The 27,017-nt window shown below is 41.6% G+C and overlaps 1 long non-coding RNA gene across 4 annotated transcripts in view; it reads left to right on the forward strand.

Moving 5' to 3' along the window:
* LOC128352398 (uncharacterized) overlaps positions 1-13,318 on the forward strand; it is a 48,851-nt gene extending 35,533 nt beyond the window's left edge. For 2 of the 4 annotated variants that reach the window (XR_008320376.1, XR_008320375.1), the window contains 2 exons: positions 4,290-4,369; positions 8,383-13,318. This is a non-coding gene — a long non-coding RNA (uncharacterized LOC128352398). Of the gene's footprint in view, positions 1-3,507; positions 4,209-4,289; positions 4,626-8,382 lie in introns of those variants that run through there. The other 2 variants (XR_008320378.1, XR_008320377.1) reach the window with 2 other exon arrangements.
* The last annotated feature ends 13,699 nt before the right edge of the window (positions 13,319-27,017 follow it).

A 27,017-nucleotide genomic window follows, 5' to 3' on the forward strand; every position in this document is an offset into this window, starting at 1 on the left:
TCATAAACAGATTCTCACATATGTATGCTCATTTGATTGTGCTAGAACCATATTCCTGGAAACCATCCAAAGTATAATGTTATTTTTTTCATTCATATATTCATTCATTCATTCATTAAAATTCTATACCGCCCACTCACAATCTAAAAAGAAACAAAAGACAGACACCAGCAGCAGTCATTGGAGGTACTGTGCTGGGGGTGGATAGGGCCAGTTACTCTCCCCCTGCTAAATAAAGAGAATCACCATGTTAAAAGGTAACTCTTTGCCAAGTTAGCAGTAGGGCTGTGCAAACAGGTTCAGGGGTTCGCGGTTCAAGTTCGGGGGGGTTGATGGTTCAACCCCCAGACCAAACACCCCCCTGTTCGGTTCTGCCTAGAACCAAACCACCCTGATGGTTCAGGAGGTTCATGAACTTTTTCAAGTTAAAGGGGGGGAAATTATTTTAAAAGTTATCATCGAGGTAGTGGTGGAGGTGAGCGGAGGTTTCTCCCTCCCCCCGCTGGCCTACAAAATGTCTTCCTCAGGCCCATTTTTCAGCCCGTTTTTCAGCCCATTTTTTGGCCCATTCGTTCCTTCCTAAAATGGTATGGCAGCCAAAACAGTGACTGCCGCGTATGCACAAAGGGCCTCTGCAAGGCCTCACATGGCCCACGGCCTCGCAGAGGCCATTTGAGCATGCGTGGTGACCATTTAAAAAAAACATTAAAAATGGCTGCCAAAACAAAAATGGCCACCGCGCATGTGCAAATGGCCTCTGCAAGGCCGTGGGCCATGCCAGGCCTCACAGAGGCCATTTGCGCATGCGCAGCAGCCGCTATTTTGGCCACCACTCCATTTTAGGAATGCCCAAACGGGCCAAAAAATGGGCCTAAAAGGCCTAAGGGTTTTTTTTTTTTAAGGCCAGCGGAGGGAGGGGCAACCTCCCCGCACCCCCCTTCCTCGATAATCACTTTTAAGGTTTAAAAAAATCTTGAAAAAGTCCACGAACCTCCCCCCTCAACCAAACGAAACCAGGGGGGATTCGAGGGGTGCCGGACCAAACTGGCCCGGAACCAAACTGGGCCAGCCAGTTTTGTGCACACCCTAGTTAGCACATATTGCCAAGATTAAATATTGATTTTTCCATGTTCCTTTAGTTACTTAGGCAAAGCTGCATTCTTTTGAAAGCATAGGATTTAGAATATTTCCTGCCACCTTAGATTTGTTTTACTGCTTTAACATGCAAGAAACACAGTGAAAAGTTAGCAATAGAATTACCATGATATTAGGCTTGTCATTTAATAATGACAAACATGTCATGTTTTACTGGAAACATAATGGAAACATTATTATTATTATTATTATTATTATTATTATTATTATTAATTTGATTTCTATACTGCCCTTCCAAAAATGGCTCAGGGCGGTTGAGCCAACATGACATTCAGTACAATTGTATTGTTTGTGTTTTAGAATAGGTTTATATCAAAATGCTCTTTGGCTTCCAGGAATATGTCCCTGAGAGCTGTATGACCCTCAGGAGCATATTTCTGGAAGCCAAAGAGCACTTTTGGAAGGAGGGAAAATCAGTAAATATCACTCCTTCTCTTCCCTGAATCATCTTGTATGTACTGCTTCATTAAAAGCCACTTGGAAAAGTAGGGCCTGAACTGTGGTCCCTACCCTAATGGACGCCTTTCCCGGGAAAAGTAAAAAGATGCAAATTGCACTTTCTTTGGCAACTTTTTGTTAGGGAGCTAAGACATCTTTTCAGGAGGCTTTTTATTTGTAAATAATGTGGTTTTAGCCTCTGGATATTTTCCTTGTAAATAACTGATGGTCCCTTTACGTATGTTTTTAATTAATAGTACCATAATAGCTCTATTGTTAGTCACCTTGAATCATTCATAAGAAAGATGCAGCATAAATTTAAAAAATACATACACACATGCACACATAACTAAGGGTTGCAAGGTTTGACCTGTGTTCTATTTGTCCTGTTGATAGAGAAAAGCTGCTGATTCTGTTATCCTATTACAACTATTTACTGCTGATGTTTTAAATTGCTTTTTTAGATTTATTTTATTCTTGTTTTACAATCTTAGAATTCTTATGAACTGAAGTACATATTATACATTTTCAAATAAATAGATTGATAAAGGTACTGAATGGTTACATAAAGCAATTTCTTCCTAACAGTTCTCAGAGCAGCTATGCAAGCCTGAACACAGATGTTGTTTCATGAATTACAGGACAGTTATATATCAGATTCCAGCAGCATAAGAAACCAAGATTAGAGATCACTATAATGTTCTTTAAAACTAAGTTGCCTTATGTTCATGCCAGAAGGAAGACAAAAATAACTTTCTTTAAATGTCCCAAAGTCTTGAGTTGACACTTAGAATTATCATCCAACTTCATCTGCCATTTCAAAGATCATCTCTTTAGCCCACTGATAATAAATGCCATGTAGACTTCATATCCATGTCGGAGAAAAAGAAAAGTAATCTCTCTTCAGTGACACTTGCCTATCATTTTAAGAGATGAAAATGTTATCTACTGTACTGGAGGATACTGCAATACTCAGGAAAGATCAAGGTCTTAAACCTCTGGTCTTTTTAAAAACAACAACAATCTAATATATATGGAAAATTCTCAAGTGTCTTACTTATAAAACTGATATATGAATTAGTATTGAAATGTCTCCACCCATATGCGAAGGTACATCGTAGACAATGGGGATTTATATGGGAAGATTTCAATTGTTTTCAGTGAAATCGCTTACGCTTATTCTAAGAACAACTTTTTTATTTGTTGGCCACCCATAACAAATTGTTCTCTTGGAGGCTCACCAAGTAGAACAATAAAGCATTTAAGTAAAACATAGAATTAAAACACATAAAACAAAATTAAAAATTTGCAGTAAAATCTCAGAATCTTACAAAGAACATCAACATGGCTGGGAGTGCTCCTGGATCTCAAACTCTCCCTGGCTTCTCTGGTTGAGGCTGTGGCCAGGAGTGCTTTTTATCCGCTTCGGCTGATATGCCAGATACGTCCATTCTTGGAGAGTAGTGACCTTAAAACGGTGGTACATATGCTGATAACCTCTAGGCTTGACTACTGTAATGCACTCTACGTGGGGCTGCCTTTGTACATAGTTTGGAAAATACAATTGGTACAGAATATGGCAGCCAGACTGGTCTCAGGGTTTACCCAAAGGGACCATATAACACTGATTCTAAAAGAACTGCACTGGCTGCCGATAGGTTTCCAAACGAAATACAAAGTGCTAGTTATTACCGATAAGGCCCTTAACAGCTTAGGTCCAAGGTATTTTAAGAGATCACCTTCTCTGTCGTGAACCCTGTCGCCTATTAAGATCATCTGGAGAGGTCCGATTATGGGTGCCGCAGACTCATTTGGTGGCAACTCAGGTCACCGGGCCTTTTATGTGGCTGCCCCAGGGCTTTGGAACACACTCCCTACTGAAATAAGAGCATCTCCTTCTCTGTTTGCTTTTAGGAGGACCCTAAAGATGTACCTGTTTTCCCAGGCCTTCAACTGAGATTCAATTTTTAAATTTTAATGTGTTTTTAATTGATTTTTATCTTTTTATGAATTTTGAATGTGTTATATTTTATGTTTTAATTCTGTGCACCAACTAGAGATTTTTATACTAGGCAGTATATAAATTAAATAAATAAATAAATAAATAAATAAATATTGAGCCAGTTCAGATGATACTTTCAACACGTGATTAGATTCCACTATACATGTACAAATGATCGTTTGAATTGAAAAACATACATTCTTTACCCAGGATTTAAATACTAGATATAATGCAGGATTTAAAATGTGTCTTAGTCACTATAATATGGTTAGATGGTTGTCGGGATTGCTAAGTAGTGTCATCGTCCCCCCCACCACTGAGTTTGAATTGTAAACACCAGGATAGGATCATTCATTCTACCCATATTGGTCTGTTCATCTGAATTTGTTTTCCAATTGGGTATTAAAAAACAGAGATATACTAACAGTATGTTTAAAAGTATCATCTGAACTGGGCCATTGGCAGGAAGTATGAAGTCTTTGGCAGGAAGTATGAGGACTAGTATAAATACAAGGAGCTTGTCCTCTTGTCTTTGCCTCATCAACAGAGACCATACCTTCTTCTGCTGCACTCAGTATTTGAAACTGCCTAAAAATAAAAATGTGCCAAAGTGTTGTACTTTAACCATTTTATATCAAGAGGTCTATAAACTCTAAACTTTGAGGCAATTTTGCTATCAAACCTATACTTACAGATAATAGCAAGTTCTACTGGAATGTAGTAAAGTGAATACATTTCTCCCATCTGGACTCCTTCTCTTCCACCTACATCCAGGTAATTGAATTAAGATCTCTAGAAGAGTCCCTGATCCAGGTACCAACTCTTAAGGGAATACAAGTGGTTTTGTTTTGTTTGCAGTGTGTGTGTGTGTGTGTGTGTGTGGTGACAGACTGTTGTGTGCATGGCATCAAAAAGAAGACCAACCATGCCAGGGCCTCCTCCTGTCTGTTTGTTTACAAATCTGAGTGGAAGAGGAGCTACTTAGCTATTTCTCTTATTGCCACTTGTCTTCTAAAAATCTTTCCCAGCTGCTTTTTCCCCTGTGAGGGGAGAAAAATATATATATATATATTCATGTTTTGAAGGAGGCAAGCAGAAGAGGAGAATTTTTAAGTAGACAAACAGGAGGAGGTGAAAGGGTTAAGGCATTCTGTGTCACATATAGTTTGAACCTGGAGTCTCTCTCTTTTTCTCATCTCTATTGGTAATTTTCTGTGTTTACCGAGAAGATGTGGCTTCTCTTTCCTCATTTTCTGCCATTAGTAAATGTAATTCCCTAGCTGATATGTTTATCTCCTTACAAAACCCTCTCTCATTATTAGAGCCCTGAAATAATTTCCCAGCTATAATGTTTAGAGCTCTACTTCTCACCTTAGAAAAGAGGCTCAGCTTCCATCTCTGGCTCAAAAATGCAGTGGTTGTACCACTGATTCGTTAGAGCCATTTTGCACATTATGAGAAGCACATAGAGCAGAAGTGCATATGTCACACTTCCGCTGTAATATGCAAAATGTAAAGAGCTCTGGGATCAAAACCAGAATGCTTATAGCCTAGGTGAGACCTGCATAGGATCAGGTTTTTGCAACATAAATTAGCAGGAAATATGAAGCTGTTGTATTAACAAGGACTGGTATAAATAGTAGGAATGTGGCCTCTTGCCCTTGCCTGCTCTACATATGCCATACCTTCTTCCTGTTGCGTTTCAGGTGGTAGCTCTTAGCTTTTCAAGTTCTCCAGCCACTTACTTACCTCGAGGAACCTGGACTGGAGAATCTGTCCTTCAGAACTATAGCTCCAGACTGGCCCTGACTCAAAGTAGTAATTCAAGCATTTCATCCATGTTAAGGTGCAAGAGCTACTGGAGTCATCTGACTGAAGTCAGAGACTTACCCTTGGTGTTCTACTAGTCACATAATGGTGGAGAAAGGCAGCAGAAACAAAGACGAGAAAGAGACAGGGGGAAGGGGGATCTCTTTCTGTTACAAAATTACAATAGACCAAGCTGAAGATGGAAAGGAAGATTAGTCTAGCTGAGAACTTGCAGGGAAGAGGAAGAATCCTGAAGAGGGGCTGTTGGCAAGAAAAGGCTGGCAAGCAGGGCTGAAAGCTATGAAGGAGACTGAGGTGAAACAACTCATTACATGCAACCTTTTCAATAGTTTGTCTCATTTTTGTTTTCTAAATAGCAGTAATGAGGATATCTGACAGGGCTGTGGCGGTGGGTTGGCTTTCCCCCCACAACACTCCCAATCTGAATCCCACCCACTTGTATCTGTTTGCTGTATACCCTAAGTGAGAAACTCCCATTGCAGCCAATGGATAGTTCCCTCCCAGGACTAACAGTAGCCATAGCAAGCAATCTTGACTGGGGCAAAGGGTTAAAGCTCCTCTTTCCACATTGTATTCCCAAACTAGATCACCCCACACCTGGCTGTATTTAGAAAGCAAAAGAAAAAAACACATGACCAAATAACATGTTAAAATTAAAGAGGCTGTGCACACGAGCAGCCCTACCCAGGTTAGGGAAGCCCTACCTGGGTAGGGCTGCTCATACACTGTGCCAGGATTGAGGCTGATCCTGGTGCTGCAAGCCCAATTTTTTTACCCAGGCTTTTACCTGGCTTAAAGGGTGCAAGCTCACTCGCCCTTTACCCCAGGTACAGGGTTCCTTCTGTGTATATTCGGGCTGCATGAAGCCTGAGCATACACAGAGTCAGGCACCTAGAGCACCCAACTCCAGAAGAAATCCCCCAATGCATTGTGCTGTGCACTGTGGGATTCCTGGAGGCTGGGAAAATGAGTCCTGGCCTCCAGAGATCCATGCTGCTCTGTGCAGCATGGTTTGTGTGGTTGTGATAAAATAAAATACTCTTCTAAAATCTGAATCCATCATATATGAGTCCTTGGACTGCTGGGATTGTGTGGGTGCTGAAGGAAACCATCAACGATCACCTGAGCAGAAGGAAGGTCCATCTCTGCCTTTCCCTTGCCCGCCCTTCCTGCCCCAGTAATGCTCATGAATACAGCCTTAAAGTGTAATTTGAACTCAGTGTTTCCAGATGACAAGAGGAAGAGAAGTTTATGCAAACGCAATGCTCGCCCTAACCCTATTAAGGGCCAACTGTGCAATATATTGCCCCAGGGCGATGGATAGCCTCTATTGCTGCTGCTTAAGGAATATTAAAGGTCTTCCCTGAAAAGGTTCTTGCCACTGCTATTGCTGCTGCAGGTCCAGGAAGAGGGAGTTCCTTCCCCACTCCTAAAATAATTGGGATGAACCTACGAAGCTGCCTTATATAAGTCAGAGCACTGGTCCATAAAGCTCTGTAATAGCAACTCTGAGTAGCAGTGGCTCCAGAAATCACAGACAGAGGACTTTTCCCAGTCCCACTTAGAGATGCCAGTGATTGAATCTGGGACATGTGTGTGCACGAACCAGTGCTCGCACACAGTACATATTTTATTTGTTTGCTTTACAATAGAAGGAAACATTCCCCCCCACCCCACCCGACTAGAATTCCTGCTGGCCACTTTTCCTGGGAATGGAAAATTCCACCCATTATAAAAGTTCCTGTCATTCCAATCAGCTGCAGCTGCTGGGGAATGCCATCCAACCTCTTTTCTTATCAAACCTCCTGTTGCTCTTGCGGTTGCTCCATGGAAGGAAGGGGAATTCCCCACCCCAAAGCAAGTTGTTCTAGTAAGAATTAATCTGCCTACTTTCCTTTCACTATCCCTACAACCAGACTAAATTTGGTCCAAATCATTTAGGCAGTCAACAAATTAGCCCACTTGTGCATCAAATGTTCATGTGTCCACCATCTTGAATCAGGGTGGATGACCTCATTACAAACTATGCCCTTGAGCCATCCCTGTGTGTCCCTACACCTGTAGAAAATTTGGCTCAAATTGGTTAGGCGGTTCACAAGTTAACCCAATTGGCCTCAAATGTTCCTGTGTCTGCCATCTTGAATTGGGGTGTATGACACCATTCCAAACTACACCATTGAGGTGTCCCTATGTGTCACTCACTACAACTGTACCAAATTTGGTTCAAATCGGTAAGACAGCCCAGAAGTTACCCCACTTGCACCTCAAACATTTACACGTCCACGATCTTGAATCGGCATGGATAACATAATCACAAACTACACCACTGAGGTGTCCCTATGTGTCTCTACAGCTGTAGCAAATTTGGTTAGGTGGTTCACAGGCCTACTTGTGCCTCAACCATTCACATATCCACCATCTTGAATTAAGGTGGATGACATCATCCCAAACTATGCAGTTGAGGTGTCCCTATGTGTTCCTACAACTGTATCCAATTTGATTCATATTGGTCCAGGCACTGAAAGGTGATGGGGGTGGGGGTGGGATACACATATGGACACATGGACAGACACACATGTGGAATGCCTGGTGATCTCATAAGCCTACTGGAAAGTAGGTCAGAAACAGGCTGTGCACACTCCAGTGCTAGAGGAAGGCAGAGGCTGGTACATATTTTAATCTGTTAAAAAAAGGGAAGGGGTTGGACAATGGAAGGTGACCTGGGCAATTGTTTGAACTGAAATAAATGAGAGTACTTTCCCAACAGTTTCTTGATGCACTTTGAATATATTTCTTCCTAACCTGAGACTTGGGAAGATACTATTCAGAAGGTTTGATACAGCAGATACTATTTGAAGTGAAAAAAATTAAGTTCAGGGATTAATTTTAACTAAATCTCCCCTTAACTTTGAAGATGAAAACAAGCATTTTCTATGTCAAATACTTTTTCTCTACAGAATACATATTTTGAGGAAATGAAACAGCTACCATTTCCACTCTTATGTTGCAATCTGAAGATAAGTCAGAGCAGAGCCAGACAAAACTGCCCATGAAATGGACTTGCATGAAGATTGATTGTTATGGAGAGCAGCTTCTAACATATCTAGGATGGCATCATATTGCTGGACAACCTTTTTTGCACCTTGACTTAAGCATGCCACCGTAAATTGCTTTCCTGCTCTGTACGAGCAGATTCTGTCAAGTTAAGATTTCTTGCATTCAATGAAAAATCAATCTGTAATGGTTAAACATTATTAGAACATATTTGATGCATATTACATTTTCAAAAAAAAACACCCCAAAACCCCACCACCCCATATATTTCATTAACACCCCATTTCCACCATATCTAGCTATTTGTCTCAAAACTGTCTTCTCTCAATCTAAAGCTGTACCTCAGCCCCATCACACTTCTTAAAATATAGGCTGAAAACAATCTCTTAGGGCAGGGATAACCAATTGATAGGCTAGAGGCAGTCAGTGAAGCAATTCCCATGCTCCACAAAATTTCAACATGTTGCAGTAGAGTGCTCACAGTTTCATTTATAAGGGGAAACATTTCTATGTTATGAGATGGAGATATTCTACACTTTAATGTTACATCTGTCCTTGAATTTTCTTTAGTTATGCTTCCTACTTCTCCAAGGGGTCAGACATCCAAGGGCAGCCCTGAGAGTTGTGCTTCCCTTTGGGTGAGCGAGAACACTGAAAAGAAAACTTTCTAGGAGGTAAAGTATCAGGTTGCAATGTAGGCGGCAGAGTTGGTACTGCAGGGGGCTCTATTACAAGTTCCTGCCTAAAAAATTCCCTTAGCCACTGTGTGGCTCTAGGAGAGAACGGATCTTTACTCACAACGAGAGACGCGGAAGGAGCCGGTGCAGGAAAATCCTCGTTGGCGGGTTCGCTGGTGGTGACGAAGCCCACGAAATCTCCCCCAATAAGCCCTCCGTGGGTAAGGGGTCAGTCGCCGGTAGGATGCCCACTGGGCACCGGCCGCCCTGCTCTGTCTTTGTGCACTTCTTATGGCCATCCTTGTTCTTGGCACCATTGGTTTTAGAGCGGCAGCAAACAGCCTGAATCAGTAACTGCTCGCGCGCTTGTGTCCCTCTGCTCTGACCAGGGACTCTTTGCGTTTCTTTTTCTTTTTAGTAATGTGTTCCCCTGAGTGCTTGAATTTTTTGGTTGCCTTTGTGGGTATTTGCCCCGGCATGGTGGCCTCTATTGCCAGCGCCACCGGCGCGGCAGGAACAGAAGACAAGGTCAGAGTCGCATCGGGAGAAACCGCTGAAGCGGATTGATCCTCCTGCGCGTTGCCCAGGTGCTGTGGGAACAACGAGGCGACCAACATCAATCCCTGCAAAAGCTCCTTGGCATGGGCTGTGTCCATGAGGACCATTAGAGAACAGTAAAAAACAACGGAAAAGACTAACTTTATATGAACAACCAATAAAGCCAAATTTAAAGTTAAAAGTCAATTTAGGAAGTCAATTTTTCGATACCGAATGGAGTGCAAACTGTCCTCCCACCCTTGCACACGCTGGGTGGGAGAGGAGAGGAGGCAGACAGAATAAAGAGAGGAATAGCAGTAAATTTTTAAGCTGAAAAAACAGACTGGAAAGTAGTTTGAATAAATCGACAAGATGAGCTCTCTCTGAAAGGTCTAGTCCCGAGCGAGACAGAACTGGAACTAGGGAGCCAGCTACGCCTACAAAGAGTCACACGGTCCAGTTCTGTCTCGGGCATGCACAGTTCCTAACCCTTCCTGAGGATCTCCTACCACCAGGGGAAAAATAATGCTTCTGGCTCCTGAAACACCACCTAGAGAACAGAGTGATTTCCAAGCTCACAGGATAGGCCACTGTCTAGTTTCAGGACAGGCATATTGGCACCGTCTATACCTAAAGCAGGGATGATCAGCTTTTGCAATCTTGGGAATCACCATCATGACCCACAGCCTTGAGCAACAGTCTGACCCTGAGGAGTCAGGCCAGAGGGGTGTCACTTCTGCCATTTTCCACACTATGTACTTCTCCACACCAACAGCAATGGCCAATCTGCACACCAACAGCAATGGGCCTGGAGAGACTTGATGGAGTGGGAAAGTGCTAGATTCCAAGCCAGAAGACTGCCCCTTTAAATCTCTCACCATTTCAGGCAAGCAGGCAGAGCCTGGGAGGTTTAGTCTGAACCTAATGGTATTTAAGACTAGGGATGTGCACGAATATATTTTTTTCTATTCGATTTATACCTGAAGCGAATCACCGCCAATTTGTTTTGGGTCCAAATCTGGTCAGCTAGCACAGGGGTGATTTGTTTTGTCCCAAAATCTTCCAAAACAGGTAGATTTGGGTACAAATCATTTTGTAGACAAATCGATTCACACAAACAGCAGGTGCAGGCAGTGATTCTCTCAGCAGCAAGAAGGGGGTAAAAAAAATTCTCTTTTCCTCAATCATGAAAGCAGGAACAACAAAACAGAGAATCCACTCCACGCAGCAGGCATGCAAGGTAAAGCAAAGCTCCTCTGGCTCTCTCTCTCTCTCTCTCTCTCTCTCTCTCTCTCTCTCTCTCTCTCATGAGGCACGGTGACTGGCTGCCTCCTTAAGTACATTTGAAAATCCCTCCTTTGAACTCCCCCCAGCCTTGTCCTTTCTTTGACCCTTCCCTTAGTCCAAGTGGGATCAGTCAACCATGGCAACACAAGATTTGAATGGAAATGAGCCAATCTGGAACCAGGGGGAATCGCCAGCCCATCGTTGCACACTGTAAGTCACCAATTTGAAGCTTAGGAGGGTAGGATTTTCAAAAATATTTCCTGACACAAAATTGATACACAAAATGGAGGTCTGAATCTACACATTTTTCAGGTCCAAAATCTGGGCAATTTGTTTTGGTCCCGAATCTGGCCAGCTAGCACAGGGGCGATTTGTTTTGTCCACAAATCTCCCAAAACAGGTACAAATCATTTTGTAGTCAAATCAATTCACATATCCCTATTTAAGACCTCATTCCAACTCTGGTCCTCATCGGAGCAAATTGCTCACTTGCAGTTACCCAGGGTTCTCCAAGCCCAAGTGCCTTGACAGTTCCTGATTATGGTACAGGACAATTATTTTATACATCTCACCTAGCAAAAACTCTTCAGCAACAAGCAAAAACTACATGGGCAAGAATAATGACTCAGTTAATTCCCATGCCAGTGCTGCCTGCTCCTCAAGCTTTATTGTTTATTATTATTAGAATATTTATATACTGCTTTTCTACAAAAACATTTTCAAAACAGCTTATACAGAAACATTTCATTGATCTATCCTTCACTCTGAAACTGATTGATTCCTGAAAACATGTCCCTGGGGGTCATGTGGCCCTCATGGACATATTTTTGGGAGTCACAGTAGGCTTCAGAGAGAAGGAGAGATGAACCAATATTGCCCCTTCCCCATAGCACCAGTGCAGCATTAGCAGCACTAGTGCTTTGTTAGTCTGGATGTCAGTCATTAGACAAATTCATTTATTTTGGGGGAGGTCAGAAGAACAGAAATCATTTATACCACTTTGTGCAATGCTTCTATATTCTATACATGACGTCACATCTTTTTCAGAAGTGACATCATGACATTACATTTCTCCTTCCTTCCTTCTTTTCTAATATCTTTCTTACATTTGAACTTCTTTCCTAATTTTCTCTGGTTATCTCGATTTTATTCTTGTATTCTGTACATTGTTAAAAAATGAACATTAAATTTTAAAAATCATTTTTAGGTTAATTTCCTCATTTTTAGGTTAATTCCACACCTCAAACACATTCTCCTCCAATGTTTATTCAACTGCAATTTTCAAACTGTGATTAGGCAACATAAATATCTCACAGCTGAAGTACTCGATAAATAGTTATTAGGTATATTAACTATCAATATACGACACTTTGTGTTTGCTTACTAATTTTACAGCTAAGTATATGTTTTATCATATAAAGGCTTTGAAAGAAACAAAAGAAATTATGAAAAGTGAGGCATTATTATGCTCTTCCCACTCAGAGGCCTCTCTGTTCATCTAAATACATTAATTTGTATGGTAAACATTGGCATTTGATGGGAGAAGGAAGTGGGAATCAAACGTATGTCTATTTATTTCTTTTTTCAGGCAGTCCTGCAAAATTTGTGCTAAATAGAATAGGGATAATGGCTGGACCTCTTTGGTTTTTTAAAAAAATCCAAAATGGCACCTCCATATGGTAAATATTTATTTATTTATTTATGTATTTATTTATTTATTTATTTATTTATTTTATTGGATTTATATACTGCCCTTCCAAAATGGCTCAGGGCAGTTAATACACTAATAATTGGACATTTGCTGCCCTTTAATATAATCAAGAACTGCTTCCTGGGCTAGATGCTTCATTTTTCTTTTTGGTATGGCTCACAAGGACAAACCCCCCCCCCCCCCAGGTTCACACTTTCACTCATTAATTCTGACAAAATCAAAATGACAAGATCTCCACAGAGGAGATAGCAGTTCTTTTTCTCATGCAAATGCCCCTTAGCCTTTGGAGTGTAGGGTGCTCCCCAGAGGTCCTGAGATCTATCTCCAGAGCTCTCATTTATGCTGATGTGTTGAGAAGGTAAGAAACTGTAGGAGTCTCTTCCAAACAAGAGAAGAGATTCCTGCTGTTTGTTTTTTTTTAAAAAAACTTGTTTCCATATCCTAGCACAAATGACTCTACCTCTCTCCTGAGCCCTCTGCACATGCCAGAAGACTCAGGGAGGGGAAGGAGTAGGTGGTGACAACAGACTATGGCTGGCTAGTAGACCAAGCCAATATTTGTTGACCTTTATTCCCTTCGACCCCAGACAATGTCCATCAAATGTATTTTTTCATACTCAGTTTATTTTCTATAACTATGGGATTAGCTTAAAGAGTAAATAAGTTATAAGCAGCACAAAGTGCTGGTTATAACTCATAAAGCCCTAAATGGCTTAGGCCCTGGGTATCTAAGAGAACATCTTCTTCATTATGAGCCCCACCGCCCATTGAGGTCGTCCAGAGAGATCTGTCTCCAGTTGCCGCCAGCTCGGCTGGTGGCCACACAGGGACGGGCTTTCTCGGTTGCTGCCCCGAGACTGTGGAATGTGCTCCCTACTGAGATACGATCCTCCCCATCTCTGATAATTTTTAAAAAGTATTTGAAAACCCACCTCTTCACCCAAGCTTTTTCAGTTCTTTAAAATTTTAAGGGTTTTTAGGTGATTTTAAATTGTTAAATTGTTTTAAGTTTTTGTATGTATTTTAACTTGCTTTATGCTTTTGTTAACCGCCCAGAGACAGAAGTTTGGGGTGGTATACAAATTTGATTGATAAATAAAATAAAATAAAACAAATATTATTTCATTATGTTCTATCCTTTTTTTTTTCAGTTACTTCCATATAACATACTCTTGCAAAAACATTATATTTTGGGGAACAAACTAATTTTCAGTAGTTCTGAAGGTCTCAGGTACCTGATGTATAGCTGACAATCTTGTCTTCGTTTGTAACTCTTTCTTCTGATCAACTGTCTGTGTGTGGGAGTGAGAGTGTCTTGCTTTCATTATCTGCATAGATGGATGCCTCATTTACTCCTATAAATTAGATCAGCAATCCTGGCTAGGGTGTAGAAAGTGAAGTCTTTATCCTGTTCATGATAAATATGCACCTGGAAAACTGTTCCAGAATCTGCTAATTATACTTATTGAGACATGTGTTATAACACAAAAGCAATTCTTCTTATAATCAAAGGACACTACCCAGGTTCTTTGTTTCCTCAAATGATTTATAGCACTGGATAATGGCCATTAGGCATGCCCTATTTTTTTCAAGACCACAAAGACCTTTGATTTTGTTGACTGTGCTAGAGTAAGGACTTGATTTCCTAACTGGACATTAAAAAAAGAAGACAATCTTCAGATCCCTTCTTTTTCATTTGCCTTGTTATTTTATTTGTTTGTTTGTTTAAAATATTCATTCCCTGCTCATCCAGTACACTACAGCTCGCAGCAGCTCACAACGATAAAATAAATACGATGTAAAATAAAACTAATAAAATTAACCAAATTAAGTGAACAAGTTAAATATCCAGGTTAAAACCACAAACAGAATCAAGTGGTTTTATTCTTAAAGGTGATCTACACAAATTGTCAAAAAAAGACAACCAAAATATTGTCAAAGGATTATAGATTTCCATGTACCAGAGTCTTGGTTCAAGTGCTGAATCAAAATGAATGGATTTAGATCTTCTCTGTATTGTGTATAAGGCCTGGAGTGACCTCAGTTAACTTTGGCCTTGGAAAACCTTGTGAATGTTAACATATGACTAAGCAGCTGTGCTTCGGTTATCTTCCACAGAGCCTCACCGTGGGAAGCAATAGAGCAAAAAACATATATAGAATCTAATCAGGAATATTTTTAAAAAATATATTTAAGTCTGAATAGCTTGAAGTCATGATTTGGAATATGAGCTGTGCTGGAAGAAATATCCAGAACTGGGACACAATATTGGGAAATTTCTGTCCTGGGCACCAATACATTTGATTTCCTGAAAGAATAGCACCTAGAACCAAGTGCCCTACAAACACAAGCACACACACACACACAGAACCCTACAACTAATGCTGATTTAATGGAGATTTCTATGGGAGAAGACATTTCCATGGCTACCTGGACTCTGGTTGTTATTTATTTACTGCAAAGATTTCTACATCACCTTTCAGTATAACATTTCCAAGGTGACTTACAACATCATTTAAAACGAAAAACAAATTGCTATTTGAAAATGCTGTTGCTTTTTCTTATTTTACTGTTATTTGTTATATCTCAATTCCCAAGTATTCTGGATAGAACTGAATTTGATAAACACTTGCCCTAGTTGCTGCTATCGATATTGGCAACAGTATTATGTGCAATAAAACCCAATCCATATATAATTACAAAGGACTGAAACCCTTTTAGAAGACCTTTTGATATACCATGGGCTGTTTGCTGAAATGCATTTCTTCCTGTCACAGATGTTTTGCTTAATGTCAGCTTCTTAGGATATCTAAGATGAACACCTGCTTTATGGTTTACTTCTAATTAAAATGTAATCGTCTGCACGTGAATTCTTATGCTAATTATTTTATTAAACCCATTTCAAATTCTTTACAGAGGCTTTACAGAGGCAGAGCCAACAAATTGGTGTTGGTGATGCAGCTCCTGATGGCATCAACTCTTAGCACCAGTAACCCTATTGACCACTAGGGGCAGTAGGGGTAGAGATAGCCAGTAAAGACATCCCCCCTCTGACCATGCTTTCTTCACTCCATTTCCCCTTTGTTAGACTGATAGTCACAGGTTTCATTCTCTCAACTGAGAGCGAAAGACTTTCATCCTGTCCCTTCCCCACTTCCTTTATGTAGCAAACAGCTAGGCATGTAGGCTTATCTATCTCTCTGATGTATTTCCTAATAAACTACTTTATTTAAAACTTTAACTCAATGTCTCCAGACAATATAACTAGCAGTGCTCTCCTTACCTGTGCACTTCTGTTGCAGCTGGAGTAGATAAAACAAATCTCTCCTCCAAGCTCTCTAATAATTGATACATAGAATATGCATAAAATCCACTTCAAATTTCACAACTTTCCTTGTTTATTTTAATTTTTATACAAATAGCTGAATTTAAATTATACTTCATTATTTAGATTAGTATACCAAAGGCCCAAGCAGCTTACAAGAAAAATAAATAAATAAAAATGGGTTGCTGCTGACCTCTAGACGTATTCAGGTTCTGGTATCTCCTCCACAGATTGGAGAGTGGGGATTTACCAGATTCTGAAATGGATTCAAAATAGGTCTGGATGTCCTCCACTTCCTCCAGCACAGGGTTCTATTTGGCACTGGTCATGGCTTAGCCTACTGACAAGGATCAATGGCATCACTGTCTACATTGGCATGCCAGACCTTGGTCATCTTAATGACCAGAGGTGCCTCAGTTTGAAAGCAGCTCTTGAAAAGACAAGACTCAGACTAGAGGAGACAGCAAACTTTCTTTCCTAAAGAATAATGCAAGCAAGCAAATATATATCAATCAATCAACAAGGAAACAAGGGGCAAAGGACAAGCTAGGTTTGTTAGGGCTAGTCCTTTTTAAGGTTTGGTTTCTGGCTGGCTAGAGGTCTGTTTCTTGGCAAGGCAGTTTTTCGGTTGTGCTTAAAGAGGCAGGAAGTGGGAATTAGCTGCAGGTGAGTCACACAGCTTGTGGGAGGGGCCACATTCCAAAAGTACCTCAGTTTGAAAGCAGATCAGTGCCTCAGTTTGAAAGACAAGACAAGAGGAAATTTGCAAACAGGAGTTTGCAAACAGATATCAGAGTTTCACATGGAGTTTAGTAGGGAGGCACACAAGCTGGTCCCCTTTGTGACAAATGTAGTGGGCAGCCAGCCAGTAATTATAGTGTTAACTGCATCAAATGGTTTTCCTTGACTGATAGTTTGTAGACCCTGTGTCATGACCAAATAGGTTAAGAAATTAGGTGGAACTAATGGGCTCCTTAGGGTCTACTGTGAAGAAGAAGGGTGTGCCCAGTGAGAGAAGAGTGATGGAGTCTTGCCAAATTCTCTCTGGGCAAGTTTTGCATGCCTTTGCGGGGGGGGGGGTCAGGGATTGCAGGGTTGATCCCACCTAGGTTTTTGGTAAGGTCCAAGGGAAGGAAGCCAGGGCTTATGACTTCAGAAAGTTCAACTTAGGGGTAAGTGTTTTAGTGAGACTTGCGTTAGAAGTTATTTTCGTGTGTGTGTGTCTTTGCAGTACCCATCTATCTACTTTATAATTTTCTCACTGCAACAACAGCCTAGTAATGATTAAGTCAAGTACCACTTATAAACATCTTGGTGATGGGGGGCAGACTCTTGTAACTGCTAAGCAGCTAATCTTATTTGCGACAGCTACACTTGGAATCCGGAACCTGCTTATTTTGTATAAAATCATTTCCCCCCCTTTGTTTACAAGCTCTCTCAGCGTTTGACTGACTCTGGGAGAGGGGGGAAGCCTCTAGTTCACCCCCCCTACCCGAAGGAAAGCAAAGCCTGCTATTTCCCCACTTAAGTAGGACTATGTTTTTATGTCTGCTAGCAATATAAAGAGGGAACTAAAGGTTCATTGCTCCCTTTCAGTCAGAGAAACCCTGCTAACTATAGAGTAGTTGGTGGCAGTGATACAATCTACCAGAGATTCTTCTAGTTAATTTAAAACCCAGTCAAATCACGAGGCTCAGTGAGTGATGACCCAGCAGCGGTCTTCTCCCAGGTGGGCTGTCTTGGTTCTTTATGACAAAGGACACACTCAGAATGAAGAGAAGGTGAGTACTACTCCACTTTTGTAATTTTATTGGAAGACAGAGCTTGAAACCTTTAATTAGATGACAACTTTAACAAAGACCAAGCTTTCAAGTAAACAAGCTCTACATGTTCTAAACAGCCAATACCATAAGTTATGAAGGTAGACTGCCAGCAGGGGAGGGGGTACTTCCCAGTGTATTGCACAGAATTTGCATGTATGACTATCTGCTGGAGGGGCATGAGTGTATGCTCGGTACAAAGAGCTCCTTGCTCTCAGGGAGCAACTTCATTACCTCAAAGCCAATGTGACTGACCTGGAGGAGCTCAGGGAGGCAGAGGTATGTGGCTGAGACCCTCAGGGATATGAAAGAGACATCTCACTCCCAGGCTGACTACTATTATGGAGAATGGAGGTCTCAGGGAAGGAGGACATCAGACTGAGAAAGAAGGGAATGTTTCCTTAGAAGGCATCCCTTCCTTGGGTGATGCAACCATATCCTCTCACACAGAGAATATGTTGGGGGCCTCTTTGCAGTGGGAGATTCAGTTGTTAGGGGCATGGAGAGATGGATTTGTGACCACAGAGACCACACGGTGACTTGTGTGCCTAGTGCAAAGGTTGTGCACCAGGTCTCTAGATAGGCTGTTAGGCAGTGCTGGGGAGGAGTCCACTGTTGTAGCACCAACATTGTTGGGAAACTTTGGCACCAACAATTTTGGGAAATGCAGTTGGGAGGTCCTTGAAGCCCAATTTAGGCTGCTAGGTAGCATATTGAAGTCCAGGATCCCCAGGATTATGTTCTCTGAAGTGCTACCTGTTCCACACGCATGGCCAGCGAGACAAGCGGAGCTGATGGGTGTCAGTGTGTGGATAAGATGGTGATGCAGGGAAGAAGAGGGGTTTTTGATAGGCACTGGGATACATTTTGGGGCAAGCAAACGAGGGGACAGGCTCAACTTGAACCAAGCTGGAACCAGACTGCTGGTGCTTAAAGTCAAAAAGGTTGCATATCAGCTTTTAAAATGACACCTGGGGGATTGCTGACAGGAACTGGGTGGTATCTGGTTTGGCAAGCATATTTCCCTAAAGTGTGAAGATTTTCAAACTTTTCAGATAAACCAGAAGGGTACAGAGAAGAACTAGGAGCAAAGTAGATGGATAGCTGATCAAAAAGGTCAAACGAACATAAAAACAGCCCTGCTGGATCAGGGCCAAGGCCCATCTAGTCCAGCATCCTGTTTCACACTCTTGTCCAACAGATGCCGCTGGAAGCCTACATACAGGAGTTGAGGGCATGCCCTCCCTCATGATGTTACTCCCCTGCAACTTGTTCTCAGAGGCATCCTGCCTTTGAGGCTGGATCTGTCCTATAGTCCTCAGACTAATAGCTGTTGATAGACCTCTCCTCCATGAAGTTATCCAAACCCCTCTTAAAACCATCCAGGTTGTTGGATGTCACCACATCTTGTGGCAGAGAATTCCCCAAGTTGATTATGTGCCGTGTGAAAATGTACTTCCATTTGTTGGTCCTAAATTTTGTGGCAATCGTGGCATGGGATGACCCCTGGTTCTAGTGTTAGGGGAGAGGGAGAAGAATTTCTCTCTATCCACTTTCTCTATACCATGCATGCTTTTGTAGACCTCTATCATGTTTCCCCATAGTCATTTTTTTCCTAAACTCAATAGCCCCAGGTGTTGTAGCTTTGCCTCATAAGAAAGGTACTCTAGGCTCTTGATCATCTTGGTTGCCCTCTTCTGCACCTTTTCCAGTTCTACAATGTCCTTTTTTAGATGTGGTGACCAGAATTGTATGCAGTACTCCAGGTGTGGCCGCACCATAGTTTTGTATAAGGGCATTATAATATTAACAGTTTTATTTTCAATCCCCTTCCTAATGGAATTGGCCTTTTTCACAGCTGCTGTACATTGAGTCAACACTTTCAATGAGCTGTCCACCAAGACCCTCTTCTGGTCAGTCACCGACAGTTCAGATCCCATCAGTGTATACATGAAGTTGGGGTTTTTCATACCAATGTGCATCACTTTACACTTGCCAGCATTGAACCATGTTTGCCAGTTTGTCACCCACTCACCCAGTTTGGAGAGATCCTTTTGGAGCTGTTCAAAATCTGTTATGGATTCCACTACCTGAAAGAGTTCGGTATCATCTGCAAATCTGGCCACCTCGCTGCTTACCCCTACTTCTAGATCATTTATGAATAAATTAAAAAGCACCGGTCCCAGTACAGATCCCTGGTGGACCCCACTTCTTACTTCCCTCCATTGTGAAAACTCTCCATTTATACCTACCCTCTGTTTCTTGTCCTTCAACCAGTTAGCAATCCACACATGTACTTGTCCTCTTATCCCTTAACTGCTAAGTTTTCTCAAGAGTCTTTGATGAGGAAATTTATAGAAAGCTTATTGGAAGTCCAGGTATACTATGTTAACTGGATCACCTTGATCCACACACTTGTTGACACTCTCAAAGAACTCCAAAAGGTTTGTGAGGCAAGATTTACCTTTGCAGAAGATAGGCTGGTTCTCTCCCAGCAGGACCTGTTCTTCTATGTGCTTTACAATTTTATCCTTGAAGATGCTTTCCATCAATTTGCCTGGAAGGGACATGAAGCTAACAGGCCTGTAATTTCCCGGATTGCCGCTGGATCTCTTTTTAAAATCGATGTTACATTGTCTACTTTCCAGACCTCCAGGACAGAGCCCGATTGCAGAGATAAGTTATATATTTTATCAATGAGGTTGGCAATTTCACATTTGAGTTCTTTGAAGACTCTTGGATGGATGCCATCCGGCCCTGGCAATTTGCTAGTTTCAGTATTTCCAGACATTTAGAACATAATCTATTGTCACTTCTATCTGACTCAGTTCTTTAGCCTCCATCCCTGAAAAACCTGTTTCGGAAACAGGTATATGCTCAGTATCCTCTGCCATGAAGATGGGCGCAAGGAACTCATTTAGCTTCTCTCCATATCCTCCTTAATAATCCCTTTCACTCCCTCATTGTCTAATGGTCCAACTGCCTCCCTGGCAGGTTTCCTGCTTTTGATGTATTTAATGTTTTTGTTATTCCCCTTGATGCTTTTAGCTAAATGTTCCACAGCCTCTCTTTTCGCCTCCCTTATTGTCACCTTGCATTTCTTTTGCCAGAGTTTGTATTCCTTTCTGTTCTCTTCATTTGGACAGGCCTTCCAATTTTGAAAGGAAGTCTTCTTCCCTTTTATAGCTTATTTGATGTTACCTATTAGCCATGCTGGCATCCTCCTGGACTTAGTAGTACCTTCCCTCCTTTGGGGGTATACAGTCTATCTGGGCTTCTAGTCTTGTATTTTGAGTATGTGTATTTTGAGTAAACTCCATGCATTTTGGAGCGAATTGACTCTCCTGATTTTGCCTTTCAGTTTTCTTTTCACCATACTCCTCAAATGACAATAAGGGAGATATCACACACCAGTGCCAGTAAGAGACTCAATATATAGGTGTTTATATACTTATGCCAGAAGGTAATATGGGTGAGCTTGAGTGCTTGTTGTAATGAAAACATAGATATAGTGGACATAACTGAAACATGGTGGAATGGTTACAACAAGTGAGGCACTGTTATTCCTGGATACAAACGCTAAAGAAAGGAGGGGGTGGGTTGAGGGTGGAGTAGTACTGTATATTAAAGAAGGGATAGAATCCAACAAGCTAGAAACCCAGAACAATATGAAGATTGAAATGAAATGTGTTGCTAGGAATATGCTATCGCCCTCCAGATCAAAATGCTGAGAGTGACCTGGAGTTGGAGAAGCAAATCAGAGAGGCATCAAAGAGAGACAGAGCTGTAATAAAGGGTGACTTCAATTACCCATACATAGACTGGGCAAATTCATGTGCTGGTATTGACAAAGAGGCCAGATTTCTAGACATGCTAAATGACTGTGCCTTAGAACAGTTGGTCACAGAACCAACCAGGGAGAAGGCAACCTTGGACTGAATCCTGAGTGGTGCCCAGGACCTGTTGCAAGATGTCAGAGTTGTAGAACCATTCAGGAATAGTGACCATAGTGTGATCCAATTCAGCTTATATGTGAATGAAGCACTGCCAAGGAAGTCCAGCACAGATACATTGGGATGTGGTGATGGCAACTAGCTTGGATGGCTTAGATAAATCCCTGGAGAACAAGTCTACAAGTCTGGTGGCTATAGGCCACCTCCAGCCTCAGAGCAACTCTCTCAATACCAGTTGCAGGTGAACTCTCAATACCAGTTGCAGGTGAACAACAGCAAGAGAGAGGACATGCCCTCACATCTTGCTTGTGGGCTTCTCAGAGACATCTGGCAGGCCACTGTGTGAAACAGGACGCTGGACTAGATAGGCCTTGGGCCTGATCCAGCAGGGCTGGTCCTATGTTCTTATGTAGTGCCTGTGGTTATTATGAAAGTGAAGTGGCTTCAATGGTGACTCACTGGACCTTGTCAGTGAGGCCCGACATGCTGCCACTGCTGCCACCAAAGTTGGAAAGAGCCACGCAACTGGCCTTAACCACATGGCTGCTTCCATTCACACACCTTCCCAAGCAGCCTGGGATTGCACTACAGAACATCTGCTCACATATCATTGGGGATACAAATGGCTGGGGCCTCATATACTTTGGAAGAGAAGCAGGGAGATCCAGAACCTTCCCACCCTAAGTGCAGTGGGCCTTTTTCTGAGAGTAAAACTTCTCTGAGCAATCCATCTCACCTTTATTCAGACTTAAAATTATAAACCATGTCAGCACTTACATATGCTACCTAGAGAAAATGATTTCCTGACCACAGGGAGTACTTCAGATTGTGACTTTTTATGTGAAGGAGCATTTAGCTTCTCTATTATACACAGCTAAATACTTCTGAGAGTGAATAAAGAATTAAATGTTTTAGAATTTTTTAATTGTACTTTAGATGCAAAATAATATGAATATACAGTCTCAAGGGTGGTCCTTAGGGCAAGCTCCCTGACATGTAAGGTCACAACCAAATCTATAATTCATTTTCTTTTCACAAATAGCAATTATGCAGCACGTAAAAATTAAAAAAGCTTTCTAAAAAGGTATTTTGAAAGGTCAGTTTCAATACTAATAACTGTTGTGTTAGACAGTAATATACCAGAAAGATTATACTTCACATCAAATGAGACATCTGGTATCATTTTATAATTCTATGAGAGAAATCTAAAGCTGTCCCCAGGGTTACCTTTCCTTAGATACACATGGGATGAAAGTCTGGCTGTCTTCATCCTGAGATATTTAAAAGAAATCACCATCAGAGACAATAATTTGTCTCAGATGGCTTTACCTTTAAAGCTCATTTATCTATGTTTTCATAATCTAATGGCACTAGCGACTGCTGAAAAGACCCATAAAAACCCATAACTACCGTATAGAAAGAAAGAAAGAAAGAAAGAAAGAAAGAAAAGCCATGTGACAGGTGTTAGTGTCTCTCTGACATGCCTTCACTGTCATAGAGATGTGAAGATGGGCAGAAAAGAACAAACATTTCTGCATCACAAGAGTTTCATGTGAAAATGACAGTCAAATGGCAGCTTCCAAGGGTTAGTTAACATGAAACATGAAAGCAATAAGAAAAGGAGCCTACATGACACATAAACAAACAGATTTCCAAGTGTCACAGAGCAGGGAGAGATGCAGATAGTAAGATGTGTGTTCTGTCCATCATGGAGTGTGGAGGGAAATGTGGTTCTATCCATCATGGAGTATGTACATATCACTCATTTACCAACCACTTCTACATTTCATGTGAAGGCATCCCTGAATAGTGGGGAAGAACAAAGTGGATTCCAAGAAGAAAATATCGTGCACATTTTATAATTTTTCCAAACAGAGAAATTGGGCCGATTGGATTTGACATGTTTATGTTCTGTCTGAATATAAGATATCTAAGGATGATGGAAACAAGGCAGGTACATCATGAGCAGGTCACACAGCCAGATGTCTCCCCACGTGATCCTGCTGTGCCACCTCCCAGCCAGCTCTTGTTTTCCATGATTAACCCACCACTTTTCAAAATATTCTGGCAAATGTGAACTAATCACAGAAAGCAAGAGACAGCCAGCAGGTGGCACAATGAAAATCACACAAGGAGCCTGCTGCCCATGTGCCCAGCTCATCAGATTCTACAGGGAAAGACAACAAAAATCTGCAGGTGTGTCTGGATGATAATTAAGCTCTCCCCTTCTGTTTATTTGCACACACTTTTCAAAGTTCATCTTCTTTCCATCTGGAAATGCCCCATGGTGCTGAACTGTTGGATGGTGCCCTTAATCCCACCCACTCATATACAGCAGTGTCCTCAGGTTCATCTGTGAAACATTGGGTGGTATGTCCACTCTTGTAGCAATGCCACAAGAAAGGGGTTTTCAGCAACCTCCATGTTGGGGCTGTAATATTTCGCATGAGGTAACTCCCCCCACCCACGTCATCCTAATCTCTTTAGAGGAATGGTAAAATACAAGTGTGACTAATTCCTATTGGCTCATACTTAGTAAAGAGAAGTAGGCCAAACAAATGTACACAATTTTCCAGTTAGAAACGATTTAAACAAAAATAGAATGAGTTTTCCAGGTCACGTCAAATATGTATGGCATCAGTTTCAATTTAATTTAAAAAAAAAAAAGCTTTCCAGTGCAAGAATTGCAGAAGAAGCATCACATGGACTAGTAATCAAAGTAAATGAATGCCCCAATATCTAGTGAATACGCTAAAATTATCTGCAAATTTTAGTAATAGCTAAACGTTTCTTGGGAATATTTTTTCAGAGGGTCCTATCTATTCACTGGTAGTTAAGCAAGATAAAACATTCCTTGTAATGTTAACATTCTTTTGGAAGTCTTTAAAGCAAAAGCGTAGTTAAGTGAATTTGAATGCTCTCTTTGAAAATTTATTTGTACCTTGCTGCATTTGTTAGACATTCGTGACAGATAAAAGCCGTTAGCTTATGCCCAGTCTCAGCCTTGGCAATTTGGTTTTAAAAGCCTGACATGGTACCTGTGCTGCTACAGCATTTTCTTTGAGTTTATTTGCTTTAGCTCCTCTTCAAATATTTGATTAATATGCCTACTAAGCCCCCATAACAAGTGCATTCTGGGTAACTATGCCATAAAAACCCATTAAAGATGTAAAGTATCAGTGATTTAAGGGATGAGGAGCTAATAGAAGTCATTAAGGAAGGTAAGAGGATCCAGCCACGGACCATGAAGATATAACTTCCACTGCGCTCAAAAAATAGTTTACCAGCAAAATAAATCAGAACACACTTCATGTAAAGAAGACACAAAGCAACTTCATATACTGTATAAACTGCCTCTTCATCTGCTCACAAAGAGAGCAGGTATTCAGTTGGGCAGGGAATGTCAGCTGGAGGTGAATCCAATTTGTTCAAGCGTTAGCAAAGTGACTGGTAATTTCCTGCCCTGCAATTTCTCAATACACTTGTGAATCTCTCTGTTTCACACTGGGATTAACGAAACCACAAACCCAGGAGATAGATTATGTCAGAATCCGAATTCCAATGAAATCATGTTGACCTGATATCTGATTGCCTATTGAACCCAATTACTGAGTCCTTAACTTGAGCTGGCCTAAACTGATAGTGTTTTGAATCAGTCTCAAGATGACACAAATGGCAGGAATTGCAGGGTGGAGAAATCATAATTTATTGAAAATTTTCCCCCTGCCTCCAAACATGGCAACCTGAAGAAAAACAAATGATAGGATACAGAGAAGGATCTAAAGCTAACCCTATGTTCAACAAGGCTTTGGACTTGTGTTTCTCAAACAGTAGCCTTCCATGTCACATGACAAGTTACTTTTGAAATGAAGTGGACCCTCAGAAATAGTGTGTGTCATAAGTATAGGAATCCCTTGTCTTTAAACAGAAAAGTAAAAATTTCACAGGATATTCCCAAACCAGTGTCAATTGCATACCTGCCAACTGTCCTGATTTACCCAGGACAGCCACAAATTCCCACCATGTTCCCAGCTCCCAACCATGCATCACAGTATAATGATTTCCAAATGCTCCCCCTCCCCCCTCCCTATCATGCCTCCCAGCCACTACAGCAGGCTTTGAGATGCAGGCAACCACACATCTTATTGGAGTCTCGTGAGAGGGGACTTTGGACTCTCACGAGAGTTGCAACAAGATCCGCAGCCTTGGAGGAGGAGGGAGGAGGACGCTCTCCTGACATGGGCAGCCAGTCATGTCTCCTTCCCCAAATTTCCAATGGCAGGGGAGTGGGTGGCCAGATATATAAATGTCTGGCCATGAGGCATTGTGTTTCAGAGCACATGAATTTGTGGAGAGAAGAGCTGACTGGTTGCTTTTCAGAACATGTCTTCTGTTTATATAATCCCTGCGGAAGGGTCTGATTTCTTTTGAGAAAGCACTGACTTTGCTTTTCAGAGCAATTTATCCAGTTATATTCCCTGAAGAATAGGGTCTGATTTCATTTAAGAAGGCACAGCCTTTGCTTTTCAGAACTACTTTCTCCAGTTATATAATCCCTACAGAATAGAGTCAGATTCCATTGGGGGGGCACTGACTTTCCCCATATCCATGCAATAGGGGAGGTATTTTATTAGGGAACTTTATCCTCATTGCATTATACCCAATACTGGGTATAATACTAGTGGTATAATACTGTATAATACTGGGTATAATACTCCAAACACCAGTATGCCTAAGGAGAAATCAAAGAAAAAACACCATGAAAACACAATCAACTTGTCATATTCTTCAGATAGCAGGGGATTCATAAAGCCATCTAAGAAAGGGAATAGGGTTGTGCACAAAACCAAGTTGCCTGGTTCAGTTCAAGCCTGGACCGGATTTGAACCAGACTGGGCATGTTTGATTTTGGCACCCCTGAATACACACACCACCACCCCGTTTTGGTTTGGTTTGCAATTTTTAAAAAAGCAACTTTAAAAATTAATTTTTACTTACTGCCACCCAGTTTGGGGGCTTAGATTTAGGGATGTGCATAAAACCGGTTCTCCCGGTTCGGTTCGGGTCCGGACCGGGTCCGGACCGGACCGGGGAGGTTCGGTTCTGGTTTTGCCGGACCACCCCCCCGGTCCGGTTCGGTTTCGAACCGGTTCGGATCCGAACCGAACCGGTTTGGATCACAAAAAGTGGCTGGTTTTGAAGGGGACATTGTGTACTACCTGCCACCC

Source organism: Hemicordylus capensis, chromosome 3 (assembly GCF_027244095.1).
Source record: "Hemicordylus capensis ecotype Gifberg chromosome 3, rHemCap1.1.pri, whole genome shotgun sequence".
In the NCBI taxonomy this organism is placed as follows: Eukaryota; Metazoa; Chordata; class Lepidosauria; order Squamata; family Cordylidae; genus Hemicordylus; species Hemicordylus capensis.